Below are 23,848 nucleotides of genomic sequence, written 5' to 3' on the forward strand. Positions count from 1 at the left end.
AAACATAACCAAAGATGATCTGAGTCCTGTGGAGATGACGTCTGCATTGTGTGACAAGCTGCATACAAATATATAAACTTAAACCCCCCGGTGATCAGCAAACTGTTCGACCCAGTGGATTTTCCAATAGCGCCCACGGCGTGGGAGATGCATGTATGACGACCGGCGCGTAATGGGAATAAGGAAAGTATACCGGCACTGGTATACTGCACATTTATTTTCCCACGCTCAAAGAAAAAAACCCGATAGGCAGTGGTAGTCACTCGCCTCTGTCTATGTACCCCAGATCAACAAATCCTCCCCATCAACAAGTCCTAACCACTCGTTAGTACACGCCTGAGTGAAGAGGATGCCCTCCCCCACTCCCTCCCTCTCGAACAACAAGCCGCTGCTTTAAGGAGAATGAGCAAGCTGGTCTGAATGCTGCCTTTAGATGGTACGATTTCATTCTTGAAACACTACAGTTGCAATAAAATTAGACAGAAGCTATAAAACACATTCCTTTTCTGTTGTTAATGCTAAAGGAGTGGATTAAGCTGACAGAGTGGCATTTGTAAAATGTTATTTTCATCCCACTGTTATAGTCAAATCTTCACATTTTGAATAGAAATACTTACAGCTAATAATAACTTTATGCTCCACCTCACCAGAGGGGAAATATTAGTTTCAGCTCATGCCGTGTGATAAAGGGGCAAATTCATATTGTTTTAATTGCAAACCCTTCAGGCTGCGCGCTCCGTTTACTCTGTATGTGGTTTCAGCACCACGGACAGCGACACTATTTCAGCACCGAACAGTGATGAGGAGGAAACGTTTCCTTCAGTCAGACATCCTTTACTTGCATGTCCACCACATACTGCAGGATGGCTCATGTGAACCACAAGCAACTGGGGATATATTCTCCAAACCAGTGCTCCACTCCACCCAACATATTGTTCCTCTGTTTAGATTCTGAATCGGACACGTCGGTTCCACACAATAAGACCCCATGTAAGACAACACGTTTGATCCTTGTTTCTAACTGAATATCATCTAAGTCTCAATCACAGGCACAGAAATTAAAACTCAAGAGAGCCATCTGCTGTTTGTGGCTGTAATTAAACGTGTGAGCTCATAGGGGACTGGAGCGGTGCACTGCATCGCCCTGGTGTGCTTTCGCTCTCCGCACGCCAGACGCACCTGTTGATATCCAGCTGTACGGATGTATGAATATATGATTGGTTCAACTGACAGATGCACAACTGCACGAAGGCCATTCTTATTCATCCATTCCCATTACAGAACAGAGTGTGTGAGAACAGATTAAAACAGCAGGACAGAGTGATAGCGGTGTCCCTGCATGGCGACTATAAAAAAAACACTGCCTATAGAATTAAAATGCATACAAACCACCTTATAGATGGTTTATCAAATGTAAATGTAGGAGTATTTCCCATTCTCCTCAAATAATATAATGCTTAAGTCTGTGTGATGATGATTAGGCGCATTTTTTTGTACTGATCTCATTCCACTGACTCGAGCTGAGGGGGTGCATACAGAGTTTATGTCCCGTGGCTGTTCACTAGCCTCCCGCTCCGCAGTGCTGTAGGAGGCACTGCAGTTAACGCTCCAACCAGCAGCGGACACTGTCAGCCCAACAATGGTCCCTCACCCACGGCAGTTCTGAAACGGAGAGGGCTTCTGTGCTGCTCACATACTGTAGATAATCGATCTTCCTCAATTAAAATCATCCAGGATTAGAGGAACTTGCATTGCTTGAATACAATCTCAGCTAAACAGTAAAATAAGGGAGTGCTCTAAATTATGGAATTATAATCATGCATGTTTAGCCAATCTTATGCAGCTGCATAATATTAGATTTAATTACTTTCTACAAACAGTTATTTGTATTCACATGGTGATAATAATACTATTACAGCCAATAACAAACTAAAAACACTTTAGAATAAGAATTTGGCAAAGAATGGATTGAAAAAATGTGGGGAAAAATGGCAAAAGAGACCCAGTATGAAAGTATGTGCTACAAAATGTATGTTTTGCTAAGATAACTTTACAACCGGCCCAAAGAAAACAAATGTTTTCAAACTGTATGCAGCAGTATTATGTCATATTCTTTGTTTTCAACAAAAGCATACATCATTGTTGGTTTGCTTGCACAGGACAAGTATCCCCATAAATTCTACAAATGTGGCACCCCAGCAAAGCACAAAATGCAGCGCTTTGGGCTGGATCCATGTTTGGGATAATACTGGAGAAGAGAGGAGGAGAGAAGCTTTGCGCAGTGGCTTTTACCTTCTCAGTCACACAGCACAAGGCTGAATGCATGGATGGTCAGACAAGCTTTCCACACATAGCACAGACATGGACTTATCTGCTGTATAGCATGCGCGAGCCTGGAGGAGCAAAAATAATCCATGAGAATGCAAACGAATACAATGCAGGGCGTCAGAAAGCACACCAAGACCCTGTGAAATGCACATATCTACATTCATAAAGCAAAACAAGGGCACACATACCTACATTTTTTTTCCTCCTACATGTGAACGTATGAGAGTCCATGGCAGTCCCATTCCAAAGCCCTATAAGCCAAGACCTTTTCCTGTGACTTCTAATGTCCCATTTATACTTCTCCTTCTAGGACCTAACATGGTTACGGTGAACTGACAGTCTGCCCCGGGCTGTTCACATTAATTTGTTCACGAACACTTTCGACACTTAGGCATTCTTTAAGTTGGGTCACGGAGAAAGACAGTTAGATGAACACATTTAGACACTTTGCCTGAGACTAAATATTGCCTTAGGGTGTAATTTGCAAGAAATTAGCCAGTTCCAAAGAAGACACAGAGGTGAAACACAGGGCATATCAGCTTGTATTCCTCTAATTATCAATACATTGTTGACACAATACCAGAGACCATAACACCAAACCCAACCTGTATGGAAAACTGTGGAGACCAAAATGCACTAAGATGCAGAATCTGATGCAGACTTGTGAAGCCACATCCTCATCAGGTCAGAACATTCTAATCTAATCTTCTCTGAGGAAATTACATTAATGTTATTTAGATGTCCTGCTGCTCAGGCACAACAAATGTCACCCAATGGAACTGGGATAAACAACCCATTTGATTATTGCTATTACTTTGCTTCAGGGCCATGTTCCTTTATCACCCATCCTGATAGGAAAAACAGTCAGTGAGACTCAGCACTTCTCAGGCCCAGTGAAATAAAAGAAGCTTAACTTGCCAGGATCAAATTACATTGCATAATAAAAGACAGAAAGTTAATTTAATTTGAAATGAGTAATGATTTTGCTTAGCTAGGATTTATGTCATTTTCTTTTCTCCTTTGTCGCACTGTTCCTCCCCATGCTTCAGTTGTTTAATCAATGAATATCATGAGTCCATCTACTGGAGTAATAAAAAGCTTAGAGAGCCCGCTTATGCATCATGAGTATTCTACAATGTGTGCTTCTGGGTTGCATGACTGTGTATGTGCCTCATTTGTTTTGATGAGTCTAATCGTACAAGCTAATCAGAGAGCTAAGAGAGAGTTACGCACATCGAGAGCTGATGACGGGGAATGAAAATGGAGAGCTTTTGTTAAGTGGTCACAAATTGGACTGCATGGTGAGGACCTGGAGGTGGGCCAGAAAGGTCAGGGGGTTATTAAGATTCATATTCTGAGGAACATGAACATACAGTACATGCCAATTTTTATGGAGATAAGGCTCAGAGTTGGTGAATGTCCAGACAAAGTTTTGTGTGTTAACTATTCACCTATAATCACTATATAGTTCACTATATAGTGAGTTTGTCTTTTTAATAGTGTTATTCAGTGTCTGTTGAGAGTTATTATAGTCAAGTAAAGTCATTCTATTTACAGACTACATTTGAAAGCAAAAAATCTTGACAAAAGTGCTTTACAGGGAAAAAAAAAACATTTAAAAAATGAAATAAACATATATAACAGACGAAATAACAACAGTAATGTAGTCATGTTAAGAACTGTAAGGACTCAAAAACAGTTCAAAAGATAAGTCTTAAACCCTCAACAAGTCATTACAAACTCATGCTGTGCAGCCAAACATTGTTCAAAGCCACATGACTTTCTTTAAAATTCTTGTTAAGATGTCAAGGTTTCCAAAAACACCAAATATATCAGGCTGAACTTTGGAGGAAAACGTGTCTTCAAAAAAAGAGTAGCATATTCATATTTCAATTTGATGGAATGATGCAGCCATAACATGAAATTTTGGGTTTGAATATTTTCCCCTTGGTGGAAACATATACAGTAGCGTCAGTGAGCTGGAATAAAATGATTCACAGTATATTAAAATGCAGTCAAGCAGTGTAGAATAATATGATTTTAACAACCTTAGAGGATGAGGCTGGTAAATTTTGAACTTCTCAAAGAGCTTTAGTTCAAATCAAATCAGGCTTTGGATACACACACAGTACTTGTAAGTAGGATTAATTCATTGTTGGTTTGAACATGAGATTTGTTGACAATCAGAAAAATATGAAAAATCGCCAGCCATGTCCTTTAAAGCTTCTTAAAGGGAAAGAAAAGTGGGAAAACTGTATGTTAAGGGGATGGGATTTAAAAGTGTTGAATGATGTAGTTGGCAGCAATGGAAAAGGCTAAATCTCCTTTGGATTTTGACTGGGAACAGGAAAGTAACTGATGGGGTCTTGAATAGAGAGTAGAGGGTGAGGAGATTACAGATGTGCAGGGCTTTTAAAACAGTGCTTTCTCTCATAATCATTGCCCTTCATTTGTGTGGGTTTCCTACAGCAGACTGATAACAGATGAATGAATGATCTTGCTGGAGTGATCAACTGAGAAGCAATCTTTAAGTGTTGCTCTTTTGCCAACGAGACTGCTAATGCAAAGCTGTCAATGAATAATATATTTGAAATGGTTTGAAAACAACCCTTGAGAGATTTGGTTCCAAGCGAGCTGCAGAGCTGATACATTAAGCCTCTGCTCACAGACCTTTAAATAGCTGGTCCATCATCTCATGCGGAGCGTCATAAAATCGTTTAAATGTACATCACATAATCGCCGCAAGGTGTATTAAATATGCCACCTGAGAATATGTATGGCCACATTACAATATGTCTCTCTGTTGTGAGCGTGATAGAGTGTTGCCCCTCCCCCAGGGATGAGATTAAAGTGGACCTGAGGTGTGGAGCCCTCCGACGGAGACATTAATGAAACACAGGGGCTTCAAACTGTGAGCTCCACTCACAAATAGCTTACTCCCAGATTACACACACAAAAAAAAATGTGTTAACACTTATGTTGCTGAACTACATATAAACATAATCAGCTGCCATGCATTTAATGTCTGCCCCTGTCACTGAACAAATAAGAGAGGCTGTGTAGGACGACGGGCTCGTGGGGAGGACTGATTGGACATGATGTTGGGTCGGGGGTCTCATAACAGCTTCTTGACTGAACTGTGAGTTTTCATGGTGATAAGGCTAATGGAACAACCTAATTAGGTCTTCTTGGTAACTATAACTTAGAAAAGAAAGGTCAATTGTTTGAAAAAAAAATGACTGGGGGCTGTTTTGCTGTGTACTCTGACTTTTGCGCATTTAAAGAACACCTGATTGCAGCAAGTGGAAGGAGAACAATTGGGTACAAGTGCAAGTGATTAAACACAGCCCCTCACCAGCAGTGATTGGTTGACTGCTGAATAACAGCCCAAATCACAAACAACCTACTTATGGTGCAGAATTTGGGATGAAGCAGCATATAGCATAAGGATATTTAAGGACACTAATGTGAGCAAGCATACAAATATATAGAGAGAGGGAGCGAGACAGGCTGAGGCACAACACTGTGTCAATTCAACATGCTAGTCACACACATCCTCTCTGTTCTGTTCTTTCTATCTCTCTCTCTCTCTCTCTCTCTCTCACTCACTCACACACACACACACACACAGACACACACACACACACACACACACACACACACACACACACACACACACACACAAAGCTCCATCCTTTGATCCTATTTTAAGTCTGCAGCAGTGATGGAATGTGCCTTGTCAGCAGCACTGCAGAGTGAGGTTCCTTGGAGAAGCCCTGGGCAGTGTGGGAGAATATCAATTAGTCCAAACCCCTCTGGCAAGGCCTGCTTCCGGAGCTGAAGGCTGACACCGAGTGTGTCCGGACGTATAAGCATGTGTGTGAGTGTGTGTGTGTGTGTGCATGCTTTATTGCTTGTGTCTCGCGTGTAGGTACGCAAAGTGTGTACCGACTTGCAAACGCAGAGTGTAGGTGTTGGCATTAATATTAATCATTTTCTGATACATGTGAAGGGCCTGGGTATAGTTCAGTTGTGGAAAGCTTAACAGAATGGTAATGAGGGTGATGTCAGGTCAGACTAAGCTTCGATTGTGAATTTAGATATGTGATACGGAGAAAATCAGGTCTGTAAATGCTCCTGTGAATGTTAAATGTATCAGTTTGGTCGAGCCTGCAACACAAGTTTGCAAACACACAATTCAGTAAAGTTTAGATTGAGTTTAATAAAGAATGTCTGTTAAGGGAAAGTATTTTTTTTGTTGTTTTTCTTCTCTCTTCAAATACATAAATGGTGTAGCCACTGACCTTCAGGTGTGGACAGTGACTTTTTTTTTTAAGCCGCCTCCCTGTCAAGCTGCAGTCCACAGATGATACCTGATGTGTATGCAGGCATAAGAAGCCCACAGGTCCATCATAATCCCTGGTTCTTGTCTGATAGAATTACCACTACTGACAGCTCCTACACACCTCTGTCAAATTGCCACACGCACATACTTGACAAACACATTTACACTAGCAGGTATTCAGGATCAAATCAGATAGCATGAACAAGGAAGAGAGCTTTGTACAGGCCATATGAGGTAAACTGACTCACACACATTTTATTTGTAATGTAAACCCACACCTCAATTTTGATACCCTCAACACTAATCCAGACATAACTGAGCATAGTGCAAACCATAACAAATTATCTTCATGTCCTCCTCATCTTGTTAATGTTGTAAGGACATTCGATGTGTATAAATGAGTGTATGCATGCTTTTTGTGTTTGTTTCTCAGTGGTGCATGACCGTGTAGGCACTTTAAGCAAACAGAACGTGTGCACCTGCATGTGAATGCATAGACTGTATAGGTGTGTTCATTAATATTTATAATTTTCTGATGCACAGAAAGAGCCTGGGCATTGTTCAGAAGTTTAACAGTATGGTAATGAGGTTGATGTCAGTTCAGGTTAAGATACAACTGTGAATTCAACAATATGCAAAAAATGCAACCATGCAAGTTTAAGGGCAAACAGAGGTCAGAATGAGCAGTTAAAACAGACGAATACTGCAAAAAGCTGCAAACTTTAATTAAGATTGGTATTACCAGTATATATTTCACATTGCAAGAGGATAGTTATTTGATTTAATGTTAATTTAAAAAGAATTCTTAATGGAGCATTAAATGTATGAAAAAGTGAACTTCATAAACAAACTAGTGTATAAATCATAAACTATGTGTGAGAGAACACGATGAATGTCTCCTCTCTAATGAAATGAATCCCAGCCATAACCATAAAATTATTACACCTCCATGAAATATTATGACTGCTAAGTGTGTTTCACATTGCTCATGTTTTAATGTTTCCTTCCTAGAGGTCTATTAAGGTGTGCTCATATGATATGCACCATAGATCTCCAATGAAACAGTGTGTCAATGGGACCATAGCCACCTCTGATTGAGAACAGCAATAAAGTTTTCCCCAAGAGACAATGAAACACTAATGATGTCTGTAATGACCAAAGTTATGACACTAATTGTCATTAGCTGAGGCTGCACTGTGGCCACTGTGACCCTTTTGGTCGTGAAAATAAACTCAGAAAAAAAGAGAAGATACCCTGCCGCTACAGTAAAAAAAAAAAAGTGTGAGTGTGAGGTAATGGAGGTGAGAGGGGGACAAGAAGTACAGTGATTAGCCTGAAGCGGCGGGGTTAATACTTGAGGATGACAGCAATCATTAACCGGCAGACATTACACACACACTAAGACACCCATTAACACTGTCACAGATCAAATGTTACCACAGCACCCAATATATTAAATACTTCACATGTACTCAATCCACTCAGTCGTATCAGAGGTGTACCACAGAGAGGTAATTGTTAGTCTGTCGTCCCTGGTGTAAAAACACAAGATTAAATCCAACTGATTCCAAATTACACACAATGATGATTCAAGACAATATGTTACTGTTCAGTATTTTCCATTAGTTTCTCTATTAGGTTTTATCCTATTTAGCAGAAGTTTAGGTTTGCTAGTTTGCAAGTCAATAGTATACATATTTTCAGTGGTGGAAAGTATCATTTAAGTGAGTGCGTACATTTACTCAAGTATTGTACTGAAGTACAATTTTGAGGTCCTTGTACTTTACTCGAGTATTTCCATTTTAAGCTACTTTATACTTCTACTGCACTACATTTCAGAGAGAAATACTGTACTTTCTACTCCACTACATTTATTTGACAGCTTTAGTTACTAGTTACTTTTCAGATGACGATTTGAAACACAACACATGGTTAAAGATGAAACCAGTGGTTTCCAACCTTTTTGGCTTTTGACGTCTTATAAAAAGCAGTGTGTAGTCAGGGTCACATTTCAGATGTCTATGAGTTGTTAACAGCTCCACCAAATTTCCCTCTAAACTTCTCACATGGTTTCATTTCAATAAATGTTCAAATGATCAAATATTTCTCCAAAGATTAGAGAAAAATTCCAAAAACTGAAAACAGATTTGTGTATCAGAACTTTGTTTTTTCTTCTTTTCTCTCCCATTAATCATCTCAAGACCCCTCAGATTTATCTGGAGACCCTTTGGAAGGGCCCAACCCCTAGGTTGGGAAGCACTGGACTAAACTAGCTAACTGTATGTGAAGTAGTTGGAACTAGCTCCACCTCCAGCAGCTACAACAGTAACATGCTGCTCTAACACTGATGCTTCAGTATTAATAAGCTAATGATGTCATATATAATAATATATCAGTCAGAGGGATAACTTTAAGTTGTAATGGAGTATTTTTACATTTCTGTATCTGTACTTTTACTTAAGGAAGGGGTCTGAATACTTCTTCCACCACTACATATTTTGATGGAGTCTTTTGCCTCTAAGCAGGCACAGCATGCATCTTGTCACTGTGTTGTAATCCATGCGTTTTTACTGCATATTAGTTACTTTAGTGTCAAACATGGTTAAGGCATAACATTTAATATCTTGTTTTTTATACATATCTTTCATTTCTGGGAAAACACACTCACATCCACATATTTGAATACACACACCTAAAACCTGCACTAGAGATTTGTTCACCTGCTAAGACAAACCCTGAACGTACCCTGATCATTTGGTTCTTTAGAGATAATCACAGCTTTTGGCAAGGAGCCGAGGCAAACAAACCAATCAGCTGAATTATGTAAAGATACAGATAAGATTCTTCTTGGAAGAAGAAATATTCCTTAAAATTGTACAGCAAAACCGGTTAATCATGTTGACACAGCAGCACATTGTAAAGTAAGACAGCTGTATTTTGAGGTAATGCAGATCACTTGTTCCCTTCAGATGGATTTAAACTTAATGTCAACAGTGCAAAGGGATGATAAACATTGTTATTGTTTCTAAAAAGCAAAGTAATATTTAGACTTGTGGACTGAATATCGGTTAAATGTGTCAGTGGGACCAAACTGTCATGTTGTTTTTATGGTGTTAAATGTATTTTGTCATCAAAGATGCCCAGTAGAAGAAACACAACAACACTACACAAAGAGGGATAAAATGGGATAAACAGAGATAAACAATACTGAAGCCGTTTTTTTCTGTATGGAAAAATGAAAATATGAAGAATGTTACAGCTGCAACTTGTTATTCTTATATGGGATTTTGTGAGCATGCAAGCCTCTGTGTCTATGTGTCAGTAACTTAAGTTATATTTTATAAAAACTGAAGATATTTTTGTTTTCAAGACAAGAAAACAAACAGAGCAGCACCTGCCAGCTCGCATTATTATCTCATTGGAATTCAGTGACATTATGACAACAGTAAAGAAGAAAGAAAATACATGATTTGCCAATTCAAAATGTTGTGGCTTCACAATATCATTATAATAACTATACAGATGAACGTGAAGCCTCTTGCACCAATAACACTTAGAGAAAAGAACAACTCACTGGTTGAATCACTGGTCGATCATGTTGCTCACAGTGTAAATGTTATGATGTCATGGTACAGTAGTTCTAAGCTAGATGCTACATTATATACTTGAAACATTTTTTGCTGTATAGTTTCTGTGTCAGGATACTGAAGACTTTCAAACTGTCAGACAAAAGAAGAGCATTTGCTGTTTTCCAGCTCATTATCCAGTTCATTTTCTACATGCTTTTGGTGCAGCGTAGTATCGCTACATGCTTTCAAACACACTGTACTGTATGTGTCATGCCAACTTCACATAATCTCCAACTCTATTGTATTAAAATTATAATGAAAATGCAGATGCTGCAGGGTATCATCCTGTCATGCTTAAACTGCTTTACTTCTTACAAATTGCTTTACTATTTTTCAGCCACTAGAGAGCAGTGCAGAGCTCAGCAGGACACTGCTGCAGGATTACAGGAGATGCAAACTGCTCTGCACAGAGAATACATACTGTATATCATGTAGCTCTATTCTTTTTTCCCTGAAAGAAAGGTTTTGTGATGGCCTCGACACTGACATACAAGCTAAGAGGACACCACTAAATGGAAACCCATCAACTTCAATTTGTCATGGGCCAACACATTGTTTGAAATAATCCAGTGAATTAAACATAGACTTCTAGGAAAGTACCAGTCTGTCATTTTGGTACTTTATCCTGAGATCCTGAGTGTAACCACTATATTTAGCTGTTTAACTCTTTAACTGCACTTAGACAACAAGCTGTCAGATCACCAGACTGAGCTAAAACTGGAACCCTTAACAAGAAACAAAACATTCTTCTCTTAAGTCAACCAAGATGCCCTCAAGTGGCCAAAACAGGCTACATCATAGATGCTGTGTTTGGACAATGACATCCTCCAGTGTCCAACTTGATCTAGTTGATCAAAACTATCAACCTGTCTATCAATCAATGAGCCCGTAATGGTTCTGACAACATGATGAAAGCAGTGTTGGACTGTACATGAAGTTATGACCTAACTAGAGCAAGTGAGGCTGTGTTGTGAGTGGTAACTAATATTAGTCAGTAGTGATAAGCCATAAACTGATTGTGGGTTTCTGGGCGCTGAAAAACATCCATTGATCCTCTGTTGATGACTGCTATTTGCTATATATGTATCTATGTATGTATGTATGTATGTATGTACGTATGTATGTATGTATGTACTGCTCATAAATTCACATATACTGTATGTGCATGAATGACAGAGACGGGGGACAGGGGGAAACAGAATAGAGAGAATGATAGAAATAAAGAAAAATAGTAAAGAAAAAAAGAAAAGAAAGAGACATTTGTTTTCATTTCCGTATGTTATGCAATGGAGGCACAGAGGGCTCTATGATATATAGATCAGAGCCTTAGGGCACACAGTTTCCAATAACAGTCAGTGGTGCAGTGCCGTAAGATCACACTGCACACAAACTCACTGAGCTGGTCATTGTTAATGTGAACAGCCAGATGACCACAGCCCGGCATTGTGTTTATGTGTTCTTGATTTAATGTAGAAAGCAGACATTGACCTTTAGCAGTCGATTGCTGATTCTGTCAAAACAAATCACTGATTATTAATGGCACAGACAAAATGACACAAACATAGATGATCTCGGACTCATGAAGACTTTTTGTAAAACCTAATAGGCTTCATTTTTTCCGTCTTTGGCCACAGGTTAAAGGTCTTGGTAGAGAACTAAGTTGTGCGTGTAAGCAGGTTAGAAGAGAAAGTAGTCACACGAAAAGCAAGCGATGCAGAAAATCACAGCGGGTAAGACTCAGCACAATAGACAGAACAATACCAGAATCAAAGACTAAAAACTACGCTTTCTGTTTATGCCCTAAAGGCCCAATTAACATATATGCAAATCAGGATAATGAAATAATAATGATAGAGATGTAGCCTTTATTAAAATGGAGGGATGAGTACCTTTAAGATGTTTTTTTACTCTGAGAGATATAAAAGAGTGGAGGAAAAGATAAAAAAAAAGGCCTTCTGTCAAATAGAGTGTTTCATTTGCATGTCTGCTGTTAGGGCCTAATGAGAAATGACACATTTGTAATTACAGTGGACTATAATTAGCTGGTGTGTAGTGAGATGCCAGAACCCAGGTCTTTATGACGGGCCTATACATAAGGGAGAGTTTGTTAAACTGTTTGAAATGTAAGAAGAAAATGGCTGCAAAAAAAGTTTATGCAAAAAAAAAAAAAAAAGCTTTAAGATTGTTATTTTCTTTCCACGTGAAACAGAATGTTGGGTTAGAGAGCTCAGAAATTGGCAGGACAAAGCTTTCAATGTGGACATCGATGTTGGTCTTTGCTGTGCCGCTGAAGCTCACTCACCTCCTCCATCACGCCTACTTATGGAGGAGGTGGAGGAGACGTGTTTTTATCGTGGGCCTCGGGGTGTGTATGTTCAAGGTTTTGGCAGAAGAGAAAACTGCAGATGATGTTGATGTTGCTGTTGCACACCGACACACCTCTGACCTCATGTTACTGTTGCTGCTACCTCACATTAGCTTGAAGTGACACTCCACCCCAAAATCTGTATTTTGGGTCTCAAATATTCATCCTCTGAGGTAAACTAGCAGTTTACTGTTTCATGGAGAAAAGCGCCTTTCTCTAGTTTGAATCCATGTCGCTTACAAATGGATTCCTACTAGTTTTCATGGTAGAATAATATGAAGGTGGAAAACATCCATGGAAACTTCTTCTTAGGCTCAGTATGTTCCAGTCATTGTTTCACCAAAATGTGGCTAAATACAAAGCTCCCACTGGAGCTTTGTGGAGGAAAATAGTACAACAAAGACGCAGCGCAGCCATATTTTGGCGACTATGATTGGTTGGAAAATACTGAGCATTTGCTTCAGAGCATTAGAACTAGATGATAAGACAATACCTGCATTGTCTTTTATTTCATGGGACTTTTAACTTGCTGCCCGTCTGGGTAAGAAAGTAATACATTTAGTTGGGTTATGGTGTACTGAGGCATAATGATGACTCCAAAAAATGAAAGCTGAATGATGTGAATTGCTAAAAGGTAAAAGCACTGTACTCATCAATATACCAAGCAGCCTGTAGTATACACCATCAGTCAGATTAACATTACACAGTGCCATCACAATGATTTGTTTGGGGTAATTTAAAGCATGTAGCAGGTGACAGTAACAAAGCGGTGTCTATTTCCCAGAGGATGCATGTTATTTTTTTTCTTTGTTAAACCACTGTTTCAGTGATTCCGGAGGAGTTAACCTTTCAACACAGCTTTAAAAATAGCCACACACCGAAATAAAGGGGAGCTCCGGGGATAAGTAAGACGCTTGTGAAGTACAGGTGCACACGAATGTCTGCACTCACAAAAGTGGACACGCACATGCAGGCACATTAGCACACAAACACACACACACACACACACACACAGACCACACTGCCCTCTCCATCAGCCCCCCCTGACACCTGGTCAATTTCTGCTCAGGGAAATGCGCTCCTTTCCTATCGATGTGCTTGAATTAGATTGGTTTAACTCATCTGTCTTATAGAGAGGTCAGAGTCTTGTTTCCAAAGGCTAACAGCAAATACATGGAACACTTGCAACTGTAGCATGTTCAAATCCATTCGTTCACAGATAACAGCGTACCCTCATCACTATAAGAGGCAGGTTTTGGTGCTCAGCAAGAATAGAGAATAAATGCAGAGAAAATGCTTTATAAAGCAGTGGTTTGTACTTATACTCCTGTGAGGATGTAGGTATTGATAGGATCACTGATCAGACTACAAATCCCTAATCACTCTGTAAAGAGTCCTGTGTTGATGGCACTAAAACCCCTCACTGATCTGGCACAGTGAGGTGAGCATGAATGCACTCACTAATTATTATTAGATTAAATACTGTGCATGCAAAGTTATCATTTTAGTCTTAAAGCAGCAGCAGTCAATACTTTTATATAAATAATTTGAAAAACAAAAAAGATTATGTGTGATATTAACCCACAGAATTATCACCTGACTCAGCAGCTCAAGATCTATATCATTAACCTTGTCTCCTGCAGCAGGCAGCTGTTTTCTGAATATAAGCTCTGATAAACCCACTGTACACTGCCTGCCCAGCACCAAACAGTAAACAGACAAAATTAGCTAAACTAGCTAAAGTGGAGCATTTAGCAGCTACAGAGCCAGATATTTCCCTCAGGAGCTGGTGGACCAAAAACAGGCCTAAAAGGTGAGTGAATACTGGACTTAAATTCATCACGTATACAGAGGAACAACTCCAGGTTAATGCTAATATTACTTTGTATAGGCAAATAGTTGTTGCTAAAATATTCCTCATATCAACTGTTGTGTTTACTGTTTGTTGTGATCCCCCAAACTGGCCAAAAATTGAATTATGTCAGGTTTAAGGTGACACAAGGTGAAAACACAAGCAGTGACCAAAATAGAAAGGGTTCATCCTAAAGCATTACAAGCATCAGTTTTTATCCTCTGTGAACCACGACTTTCCATAGAAACATGTTTGTTTTCTGTGAATAAGTGTGATGAATGAATGAAAACAGATGGATGCATGAACCGATAGACTGACTGATCTCACACTAACAGCACAAACATAACACAAGTGTAACCACAGAAGTTACGGGCATGAAAGTCCAGATGTTTCAAAAACATAACCAAACAGGATGGAGTGGTATGCTTTTTGATTTTAACTTTTGACTTGAGTATGACTTTAATGTCAGCTTGGCAACAAAGAGGTTTTGGGGACAGAGACCAGGTATGTGTCCAGTTCCACAGGCAGGTGAACCTACTCCCCTGAGTCTAGCTATTCCATCAGCTCCCCTGACACATCTGTTGATTCACCAAACAGAGAAGTCAATTCTGCCTCTCTCTCTCTCTCTCTCTCTCTCTCTACAGTAGCTCTGTGTTTTGGTCTCTCTGTTTGTATGCACATTCAAAATACACAATTACACAGGGACATAGGGAGAGATGGTATCCTTAAGAAAACTAAAACAGACTCCGCAATGCAAGCTCACCGTTGCTAAGTAACACACAGGAAGCTCCCCGAAGTACACTCCAGTAAGTTCAGTGGCTTGTCACAAGCCTACACATGGCGTCTCTCTGCCACAGTCTGCTTTATACACTCACGAGTAGGCTGAGCAGCAAACTTACGTAGGCACTTCTACTGACGGTGATTGTTTTTTTTGACAACATTTACGTAAGGGCATTCAGCATCTTAAGATATAATGACACAATAAATTTTAATGACATTTAGTGCGCAACAAAAAACAACAACAGAGAGGTCAAAAGGAGATAAATGTGAGAGTGTGAGTGAAAAAGTGAAGTGAGTATGAGAAAGAGTAAAGAGAGAGATGGAGAGAAAGAGGGTGGGGGGTTGGGGGGGGGGAGAACGACGCTATGCTGCAGCAGCAGAAAAGCCAGGCCATGTAATTTATGGGAGCCCATACTCATAAAACATGAATCTTGTCCATGAAGTGCTGAATCATTTGGTGTGCACACCCACTGGTCCGCCTCCTGCTCCCACATATATGCATGTGTGTACACAAGCAAATATGCACAGTAGCAGGAACACACACACACACACACACACATAGCATCCACCCACACCGAGTCCATCTCTCATTCACACACTCCAACATGTTCTTGATGTACGTGAGGCAAATTTGTTTTCCGCGTAAACTTGTACAACTTGTATTTTATTGACACAGTTAACACTTAGTCCATCATTAACACACACACACACACACACACACAGACCCCCACGCATACACAAACACTTCCAGCTCATAACTTCTTTCTGTCTGGTCCTTTCTACCACCATGACCACCACCCCTTGCATCTCCCAGCCATCCCACCTTCTCCTTCCTCCCACTACACTCGATGTGCTAGCTCGAGTATAGCCCTCTCCCTTCGGGTTGAGGATTGAATAAGTGGCTGCAGTCGGACAGACACTCAATACTAGCATCAACATGACTTCATCAGGATAAGACAACCCAGTGAAGCATTAGCTGATTAAAAACAATATAATCTCACCCATGTTAAAAGAGTTGGAGAAACATTGTGCATCGGCTGGCACAGTCATATATGTCGGGAATCTGTTTGCAATGAATTTTGATAATACTGTGGGTCTGACTTTGGTTCTTTCCTTACTCTGTATCATATTAGTCAGCAATTACACAGCTTAATAACATATGAGGCCTATTATGTTGTATTATTTCCAGAGTTGAAAGTAAATGATTGGAGGGATACCAAATTGGAATTAAATTATTTGTTCTACAGTGTCACAGTCAAACTCTGCTGCCAATTAGAGAATGAGTACAAACTCATAAACTCAATATTTATTTGGCATGCGGCGGGAGGGAGAGTTGTTTCACTCTGGAGCTATCTAAATGTTTAATTTTCAGCTTAATCATGGTGAGCATTTTAGCACCAGTGTCATGTACAAGAGGTGGCGTTTCCACTGAGAAACAAAGCCAAAACAGTGAGTACAGGACATCCAGAAGCAAAGACAGAAACTACATAACAGGTTTCCTTAATGCGTCTTCCTCTTACTTCAGCCATTATTTCTCCAGTACTCTATACTTCACATAATTCAGTGCAGTAAAGTGTCAGTGTGCAGTGCAAGAGATGGTTCAGTGCTTTGGCCTTTGCTGTCCAGGTGCTCTGGCTGGTGCGGTAACAGAGAGATTAGAATGTGTTCACATGCAAAGGGCACACATTGATCTTTGCTGCATAGTAATAAACAGTGGACACTTTGCTGAATATTCATGACCCTCCCCTGCTCCAAGGTGATGAGTCTGGAGGTGGACAGGGGAAAACCTGTCATTGAGAGTGGACTAGGGCATCATGAAGGACTGTGAATCCTGCGGATGGTCCGCTTCGCTTCCTCATACACCGGCCTCCCTTTGCTCCTTCATTTCAACAGCACTGGGAGGCAAACAGCACCGTTCCAATATGTTGATCTAAGTGCGGCCACTCGTGCACAGTGCAGGAAAAACACACATACTGTACTGTGCACTGTATGAGGTCAGAGAAAAGAGGAGAATGTTTTATATATGAGAGGCGCTCACATGAAGTAGCTGATAAAGACAGAGAGGGCGACAGTCACAGGCATCACATGAGGGTGAAACACTTGTATCAAACATATAATAACATGTGGTAACAGGCTTTTTGATGCATTACATGTTCTCAGTTCAAGTAGAGCAAAGGCGCCCTGAATAATTAGCGGATCTCTCTTCTGCCTGTCACTGACACTGACTCGTATATTTTATATAAACACCTCTGATCTCTCTAATTCAGTTAGGTGCTGCGATATTGCCACCCCTCCCTGTCATCACTTATTCTCCGTTTCGAGTGAGAAAAACACCAGCCATTGTTTTCTGTGTGTGACCGCTGTGCAGGCATTGTGAGAGTGTGACAGCAACACTTTGACACGTGTTATCTCATAACCACCAGGTAATTCATCATGTATACAGCCCCAACAGAGACCCAGTCCTTTGTGTTAAAAGCCTCTAGAAGACCTACACAGTGGTGTAAATCACCACGACAGAATCAGGGCTGTTACAGCTAGCCTTGGCTTTAAGAACGCTCCTATCTGTTTTAAAATATCCTCTGGCCTTCTATAATAAACCCCCTCAATTACAAACAGCCTACTTTGAGAGGCACCTAGCTAAACAGCCCAGCAGAGTTCATATTGAACTCTCATGAGTGGACAGTAGAGACTGGTACCTTAAAGGGATCCGCTGGCATCCTTGAGTTCACTTGAAAGTAAAAGTTTAAGAAGTAGAACGAATGCAGATGCTGGAACTTTTGCCTGATCTGTGTATATCTGGGATGTTGCGGCACACATAAGTGTGTGTGTGTGTATGTGTGTGCATGTGTAGCAATGTGTACTTCTGTCTCTGAGAAAATCTCATTTTAGCAACAGTAAAGTTCAGCCCTACCCTTAACTTAAATACTTCAAACATCATTTCCCTCCCAGCTCAAAGAGCACCACTCCAGACCCAACAACATGTTAGCTGAGATGGAAATTGAGAGTATATCCATGATTAAGCGGATGACAAACCCTCCAACCTTAACCACAACCATTTGTGAGTGATTAAGTAGTTCTTCATTGATTATTTCTGTGCAAAATACTCAACATCCATCAATAATTCTTGCCACTGATGTTTACAGATGAGAGAAAGTCAATATGGACAGATAAAGGTTACAGTGTAGTTTCTCATATTGTATGCTCTTTGCTTTTTAAAAAAATATTACTGAAGCTCTGGTGTAAAAGGCACAATACAAAACAAAACAAAAAAGATTACAGTAAGCATATAAGTGTGTGTGGGTGCACACAAGTGGAAAGGGGGGCTGGTAGGGGGCGCTTAGCCAAGACTGCTCTTGTAATCTATGAGCATCCTATATCCAACACCATATGTCCTCCACGTGAGAACAGGTTTACTGACAAAATGCCCTGTCAACTCATGTGGAGCTGCTGATGAATGAGACAAGTTTTCTAAAAAAACGCTGTGTCCTGTAAACTAAGAGGGCTGAATTAAGCATTTTTAATATATACTCCAAATGTATATAAGTTCATCTTTTCATTTCTATTTTGCAATGTCTGTACACATCATGTGCATCAGAGTGAAAATACCAAAGGCACCATCACTGAGTATGAAGGCTCTATGGTAATTTAGCATGTGCTGTACTGCGCAATAGTTGTAGATACCCATGGTTAAAGCTACCTTGAATTCAATAAGAAAGTCTTTAATCACAGACTTTGTGCTAACCTGTAATTAAATGAATAAAGAGGCTCTCCAGCTTCTCCAAGAGCCGCACTTAACCTGCAGGCAAGTTCCCAAGAGGCTTGGATACCTCCTACTCATGATGTTCTCTCCTAGGATGCTCTCTGTCTCCATCTCTTTATCAGTATCTATCTCTTAATCAGCTTATATCTATCTATCTATCTACCTACCTATCTATGCTGATACAGATTAACTAAGATTACTCAAAACAATATAGAGTATGATCAATGCATAAGCTCTACACATTCTTCAGCTGATGTGGTAAAAAGGATAAAACTAAGGTACTAAAATTAATTAGTGTGTTTAAGTACAGTACAGTACAGTCTGTATCCATTGCCGACACAGTTCCTTGCAGTGATTCATGGGTAACAATCTTTTAAAGGTTATACGCCAGCTATCACTCACTCACTCCTTACATTATATGACATATACTCATAATACAAAGCCAACAATGTGCACACAAACAAATAAACATACTGTATAATGTCTATGACTCAGTGTCATCTGGCCTTGGAATATCTTCTAGTAGTAAATCGAAGGCAAATGGACCAGCTGTGTAGTCTGTACACTGTGAAACTGATGAAGCTTCTCTGATGAGTGGCAGAAAGAACTTAAGACTACACAGCGACTGCAGATAAATTTGATTTCAACAAATCATTCTTTTTGTGATTTTGTTATTTTTATACTGTAGTGATGTTGGATGTCTATGTTACACATAGTCAAAGTTCCAAAACATGAGGTGAACATATGTAAAAATGCTCCCAGCAAGTCAAAAGCCAGGGCTTCAGTCAGCTTTGAACGCTTTCATTGTAATGTTACCTCTACTTCCTCCTCGTGATGACATCAGATTGTCTGGCATGCCCACAAACGGTCATCTGTTGGTAGCCTTTGTTGCTAAGATTGTTGCTAAGGTTATCCACTCACATATACTTGATCAGATTTTGGGCTCAAATATGTTCGATAAGTTTCCATTTCAAGAAAAGAATGAGAAAAAGAAGTGAAATCCCACGACTACGGTTTGTTTACATAGCCTCGGGAACTGACGGAAGTCTGCCGGTAGGTAGCTTCCAGAATAGCCAATCAGAACAGAGTGAGCTCATCAGGAGGGAGTCTTAAAGAGACAGGAGCTAAAACGACCTGTTTCAGACAGAGGCTGAATTGAAGGGCTACATAAAGTGCAAGTCTAACATAAATAGGGGGTTTTTAAAAACGTAAATAATGCAAATATATAGCAGTATAGCCCAAGAATATACATAAAGATCTGGAAATGTGTGTGATACATCCCCTTTAATACATGTAGAGAATATGTTATGCCTTGTAGGTCACTCACCAAAGTTTTCTGTGACTTCAGTGCCTTCACAGAAGAGAGCAAACAGAGTGTAGCATGAAGAAATGACAGTGATGATAGCTGACCACCCAACAGTCACTTCAGAGGGGCACAGAGGAGTGTAATGAAGCATGGGGCTGCTGATGTCAAATGGTAATCAAGAGAGGCTTAGTAAATGACAACTAGACAAAGCAACATCTCTTTCTCTTCCTCTCTCTCTCTCTCTGGCTGTCAGCTATTAGCAATAGGAAACAGGAAAATGTATCTGCAAAATGAATTAACTCTGAAAGGGATGCCTTTGATGGAAATATAACATGACAAAGGCACAGACCCAAACTCTCGAACTCAGAAATGTATAAATAATGCACTGGAAGGCATTTTAAGTCACTCTTGACATTCTTCACACATGGCATGAATTACAAAGTAAAATCTGCAATGGGAGCAACAAACATTCAAGATATGAACTCAGAAACTTAAATATTAAAAAACTGAGGGTTGTAGATTGGACCAGGTAGAATTCAGATAGTGAAGTTCAGCACCACCAGTCTATACTATAGTGAGCCTATTCAAAGAGGAGAGCTTCCTTCAGCAAACAGAAAATGGTTAATGGACTGCATTACATAGCATTTTTCAAGCTAAGCAGGACAAAGCGCTTTACAATGCCTCTCATTCACCCATGCACACACTCACACACCGGGGGTTGGCAGAGCTGCCATGCAAGGTGCTGGCAGGATGATATTAGGATCTACAAACTGCAAGCAATCTGAAAGGGGGAGACTGTAGACCGGGGTGTGAATTCCAAAGTGTTTTTTAGTAGTACAGCAACGGCAAAGCAGATGACTTCCATCACAGCTTTACGTGGTGTATGCAATTTTGCACTACAGAAATGCTGAGTTTGTACACCATCAGCCAAAATTATGAAGACGGACAACTGTCATCACACTGTATGTGGGTCTTAACACAGTGCTGACAGCCATTCAAATGTTGGCAACTTTGTCTTCATGGGAGATTTATGAATTCTTGAGACTATACTTGAGACAATAACAAATACACAGATGTGTGAGCACACTATTTAAGGAGGGAATGTATTCATCTTTTTCATAACTGACTTTACCATTGAATATATAGAGAATATTAGAAAATATTTCCGGGAAAACTTTGAGTGAGAATAAGATGATTTACACCTTGTGTCAAAGTCACATTTGGTGCACTTTATAGTGAACTTTTTTGTACTTCACTTATAGGACAACATTCCACAACAGTTCAGTTATAATGCAAAGTAAATGAGGCAAATACAGTCCATATTTATGTCAGTAACTAGGAATGGACAATCTCATGTTAGGGGTGACAACAAAACTTATGGGTACAGGTGGTAATCTTTCCTTTATACACCCTCTTAACAGGATTGTTAATGGAGCTCTAAGTAAAAAAGATATACTAAATATATGTATATAATTCCAAAATAACTTCAAGTATTCTTAAAGTATAGGAGGGAAGGAGTGCTCTCTTAATCAAGAGATTGGCTTTCAGACCCTGTCCAAAACCTAAATCAGAGATGGAGACACACTAAGATGTGTATGCAAACTTGTGTCCAGACGTGATTGGGCAGAAGACTTTGGTTCTGATTGATGGGTTCAGAAGACCACTCAGGCATCCACGGCAGAGGTGCCCTTCATCAGTCATTCTGACTACACAGTGGCCACAGGGACTGATTAAGCTGTGACACCCATAGGATACTCAGGACTCACCACGGAGGGTGGGAGGGGCGGGTGGGACAAATAAAGCTGTGACATCAATGATATGGGAGTGTGACAAATGAAAACTGTGAGAACAAGAAAACCTATAATGTTGTATGTGACTGGTATAGCTGTGACATCCTTTCTTCAAATCACAAATTAATTAAAAAAAGATGTGACAAAGCAAAACAAAGAGCCAATGACAGCACTGCCTCCACTTCTGCATTCAAGAAGGACAATTAAAGTTGTTATAATGCATACAGTAAGATGGACAAACTTATGAACACACATCAGTGTTCTGCATGTATGTATATACATCATTTTGTGGAATACATCCATGGAACACATGCTGATTAATATGCAGTTTCCCACTCAAATATGTACACCTGCATGAAGGCACACACACTTGAGTCACAGGCACAGAAGGGTTAAAGTGAGGCAGGGAGCTGTAAAGGATCCGGTCTTGACCCATATTTTGACCATACTATCCAGGACAACCTGCTTAGCTTCATCCAACTGTTCTCCTATTATACTGTAAGTGGGTCTTGCCACTGCACACACAACTGCCACTCCTCAGCATCCACAGATACTCAGCTGTAATATGCACAAACTCCATCTCTCATTCACACACTCCAAACTGACACAGCTATCATTCATACGTACTCAGCTTCACATTATACAGAGTACAAAGTGTGTAAACCACCAGCACAGCAGGAAAAAAACAAATACAGATGTTTTCATCACTGACAATAAAAGAGAGGTGAATCATGGTCTTTTAAAAATGTAGACTGGGGGTAATTTTGTCTATGCTGCAAAAATAGTACTAACAACTGTGCTTTACAGACACAAAAAACACTGAACATTAAGTGATAATGACTAGAATGACGTATGGCAGCACGCTCTGACGCAGTGCCTGCAAATACAATGACAATAATGTTAAATTTAAAGGGGATCTATTATGCTCATTTCCAGCTCTATATTTTTTATTCTGTGACTCCTCTAAAGTAGCTTGGTATGAGTCACAATTCAAAAAAACTCCTTATTTATCTTATACTGGCCCTTTATGCAGCCCCTCAGTTCAGCCTCTGTCTCTTAACAGTCTTAGCTCCTGTATCTTTAAGGCCTCCCTACTAATGAGTTCACTCTGTTCTGATTGGCCAGCTTTCCGGTAGCCTGCCAAGGGGCAGCCATATCAGAGTTGTTACCGCCGATGCAAACCCAACATTTCCTGCTTTACTGCTTCATATTAAATGCTTTTAAATGACTAAATAACAGGAGACTTTTATTGTGAAAAATTTACAGGAAATCAAACATGTTCCTCACTGAATTAGCAGAGTTTTGTTAACGACGCTAAAGACCAGTCGACACATCATATGGAGATATTTGGAGTTCTTTGCTCAGTGGATAGGGAGGGAGGAACAGCACAAGCAGAAACAGCGACAGTGATGATGATATTTGATGAAGACGCAGCACTTCCAACAGGAAGAACACTCACAGCGTGTTAGCTCAACTCAAGTCATGGCTCGGCGTGACTACCCTCAAAACAATGGAAATATGCTATAGTGTTAGAGGAGTGGAGCAGCGAACTCACATGCTGTGCATTAACCATATAAAGAAATCCGTCACGAGCCGACGTCGGCTCAGGCTGAAAGTAGAAAAAAATAGTTTGAAACCGAGCGTTCAGAGCAGTCTGAAGCCAGTGCTTTCTGCTCACAGGGATTATTTCTAC

General features: G+C 40.1%; 1 protein-coding gene across 3 annotated transcripts in view; it reads right to left on the reverse strand.

Moving 5' to 3' along the window:
* Positions 1 to 23,848, reverse strand: part of fgf14 (fibroblast growth factor 14) — a 133,423-nt gene that overhangs the window by 42,697 nt on the left and 66,878 nt on the right. The gene's annotated exons all lie outside the window — the stretch shown is intronic.

Source organism: Thunnus thynnus, chromosome 11, assembly GCF_963924715.1.
Source record: "Thunnus thynnus chromosome 11, fThuThy2.1, whole genome shotgun sequence".
Classification (NCBI taxonomy): domain Eukaryota; kingdom Metazoa; phylum Chordata; class Actinopteri; order Scombriformes; family Scombridae; genus Thunnus; species Thunnus thynnus.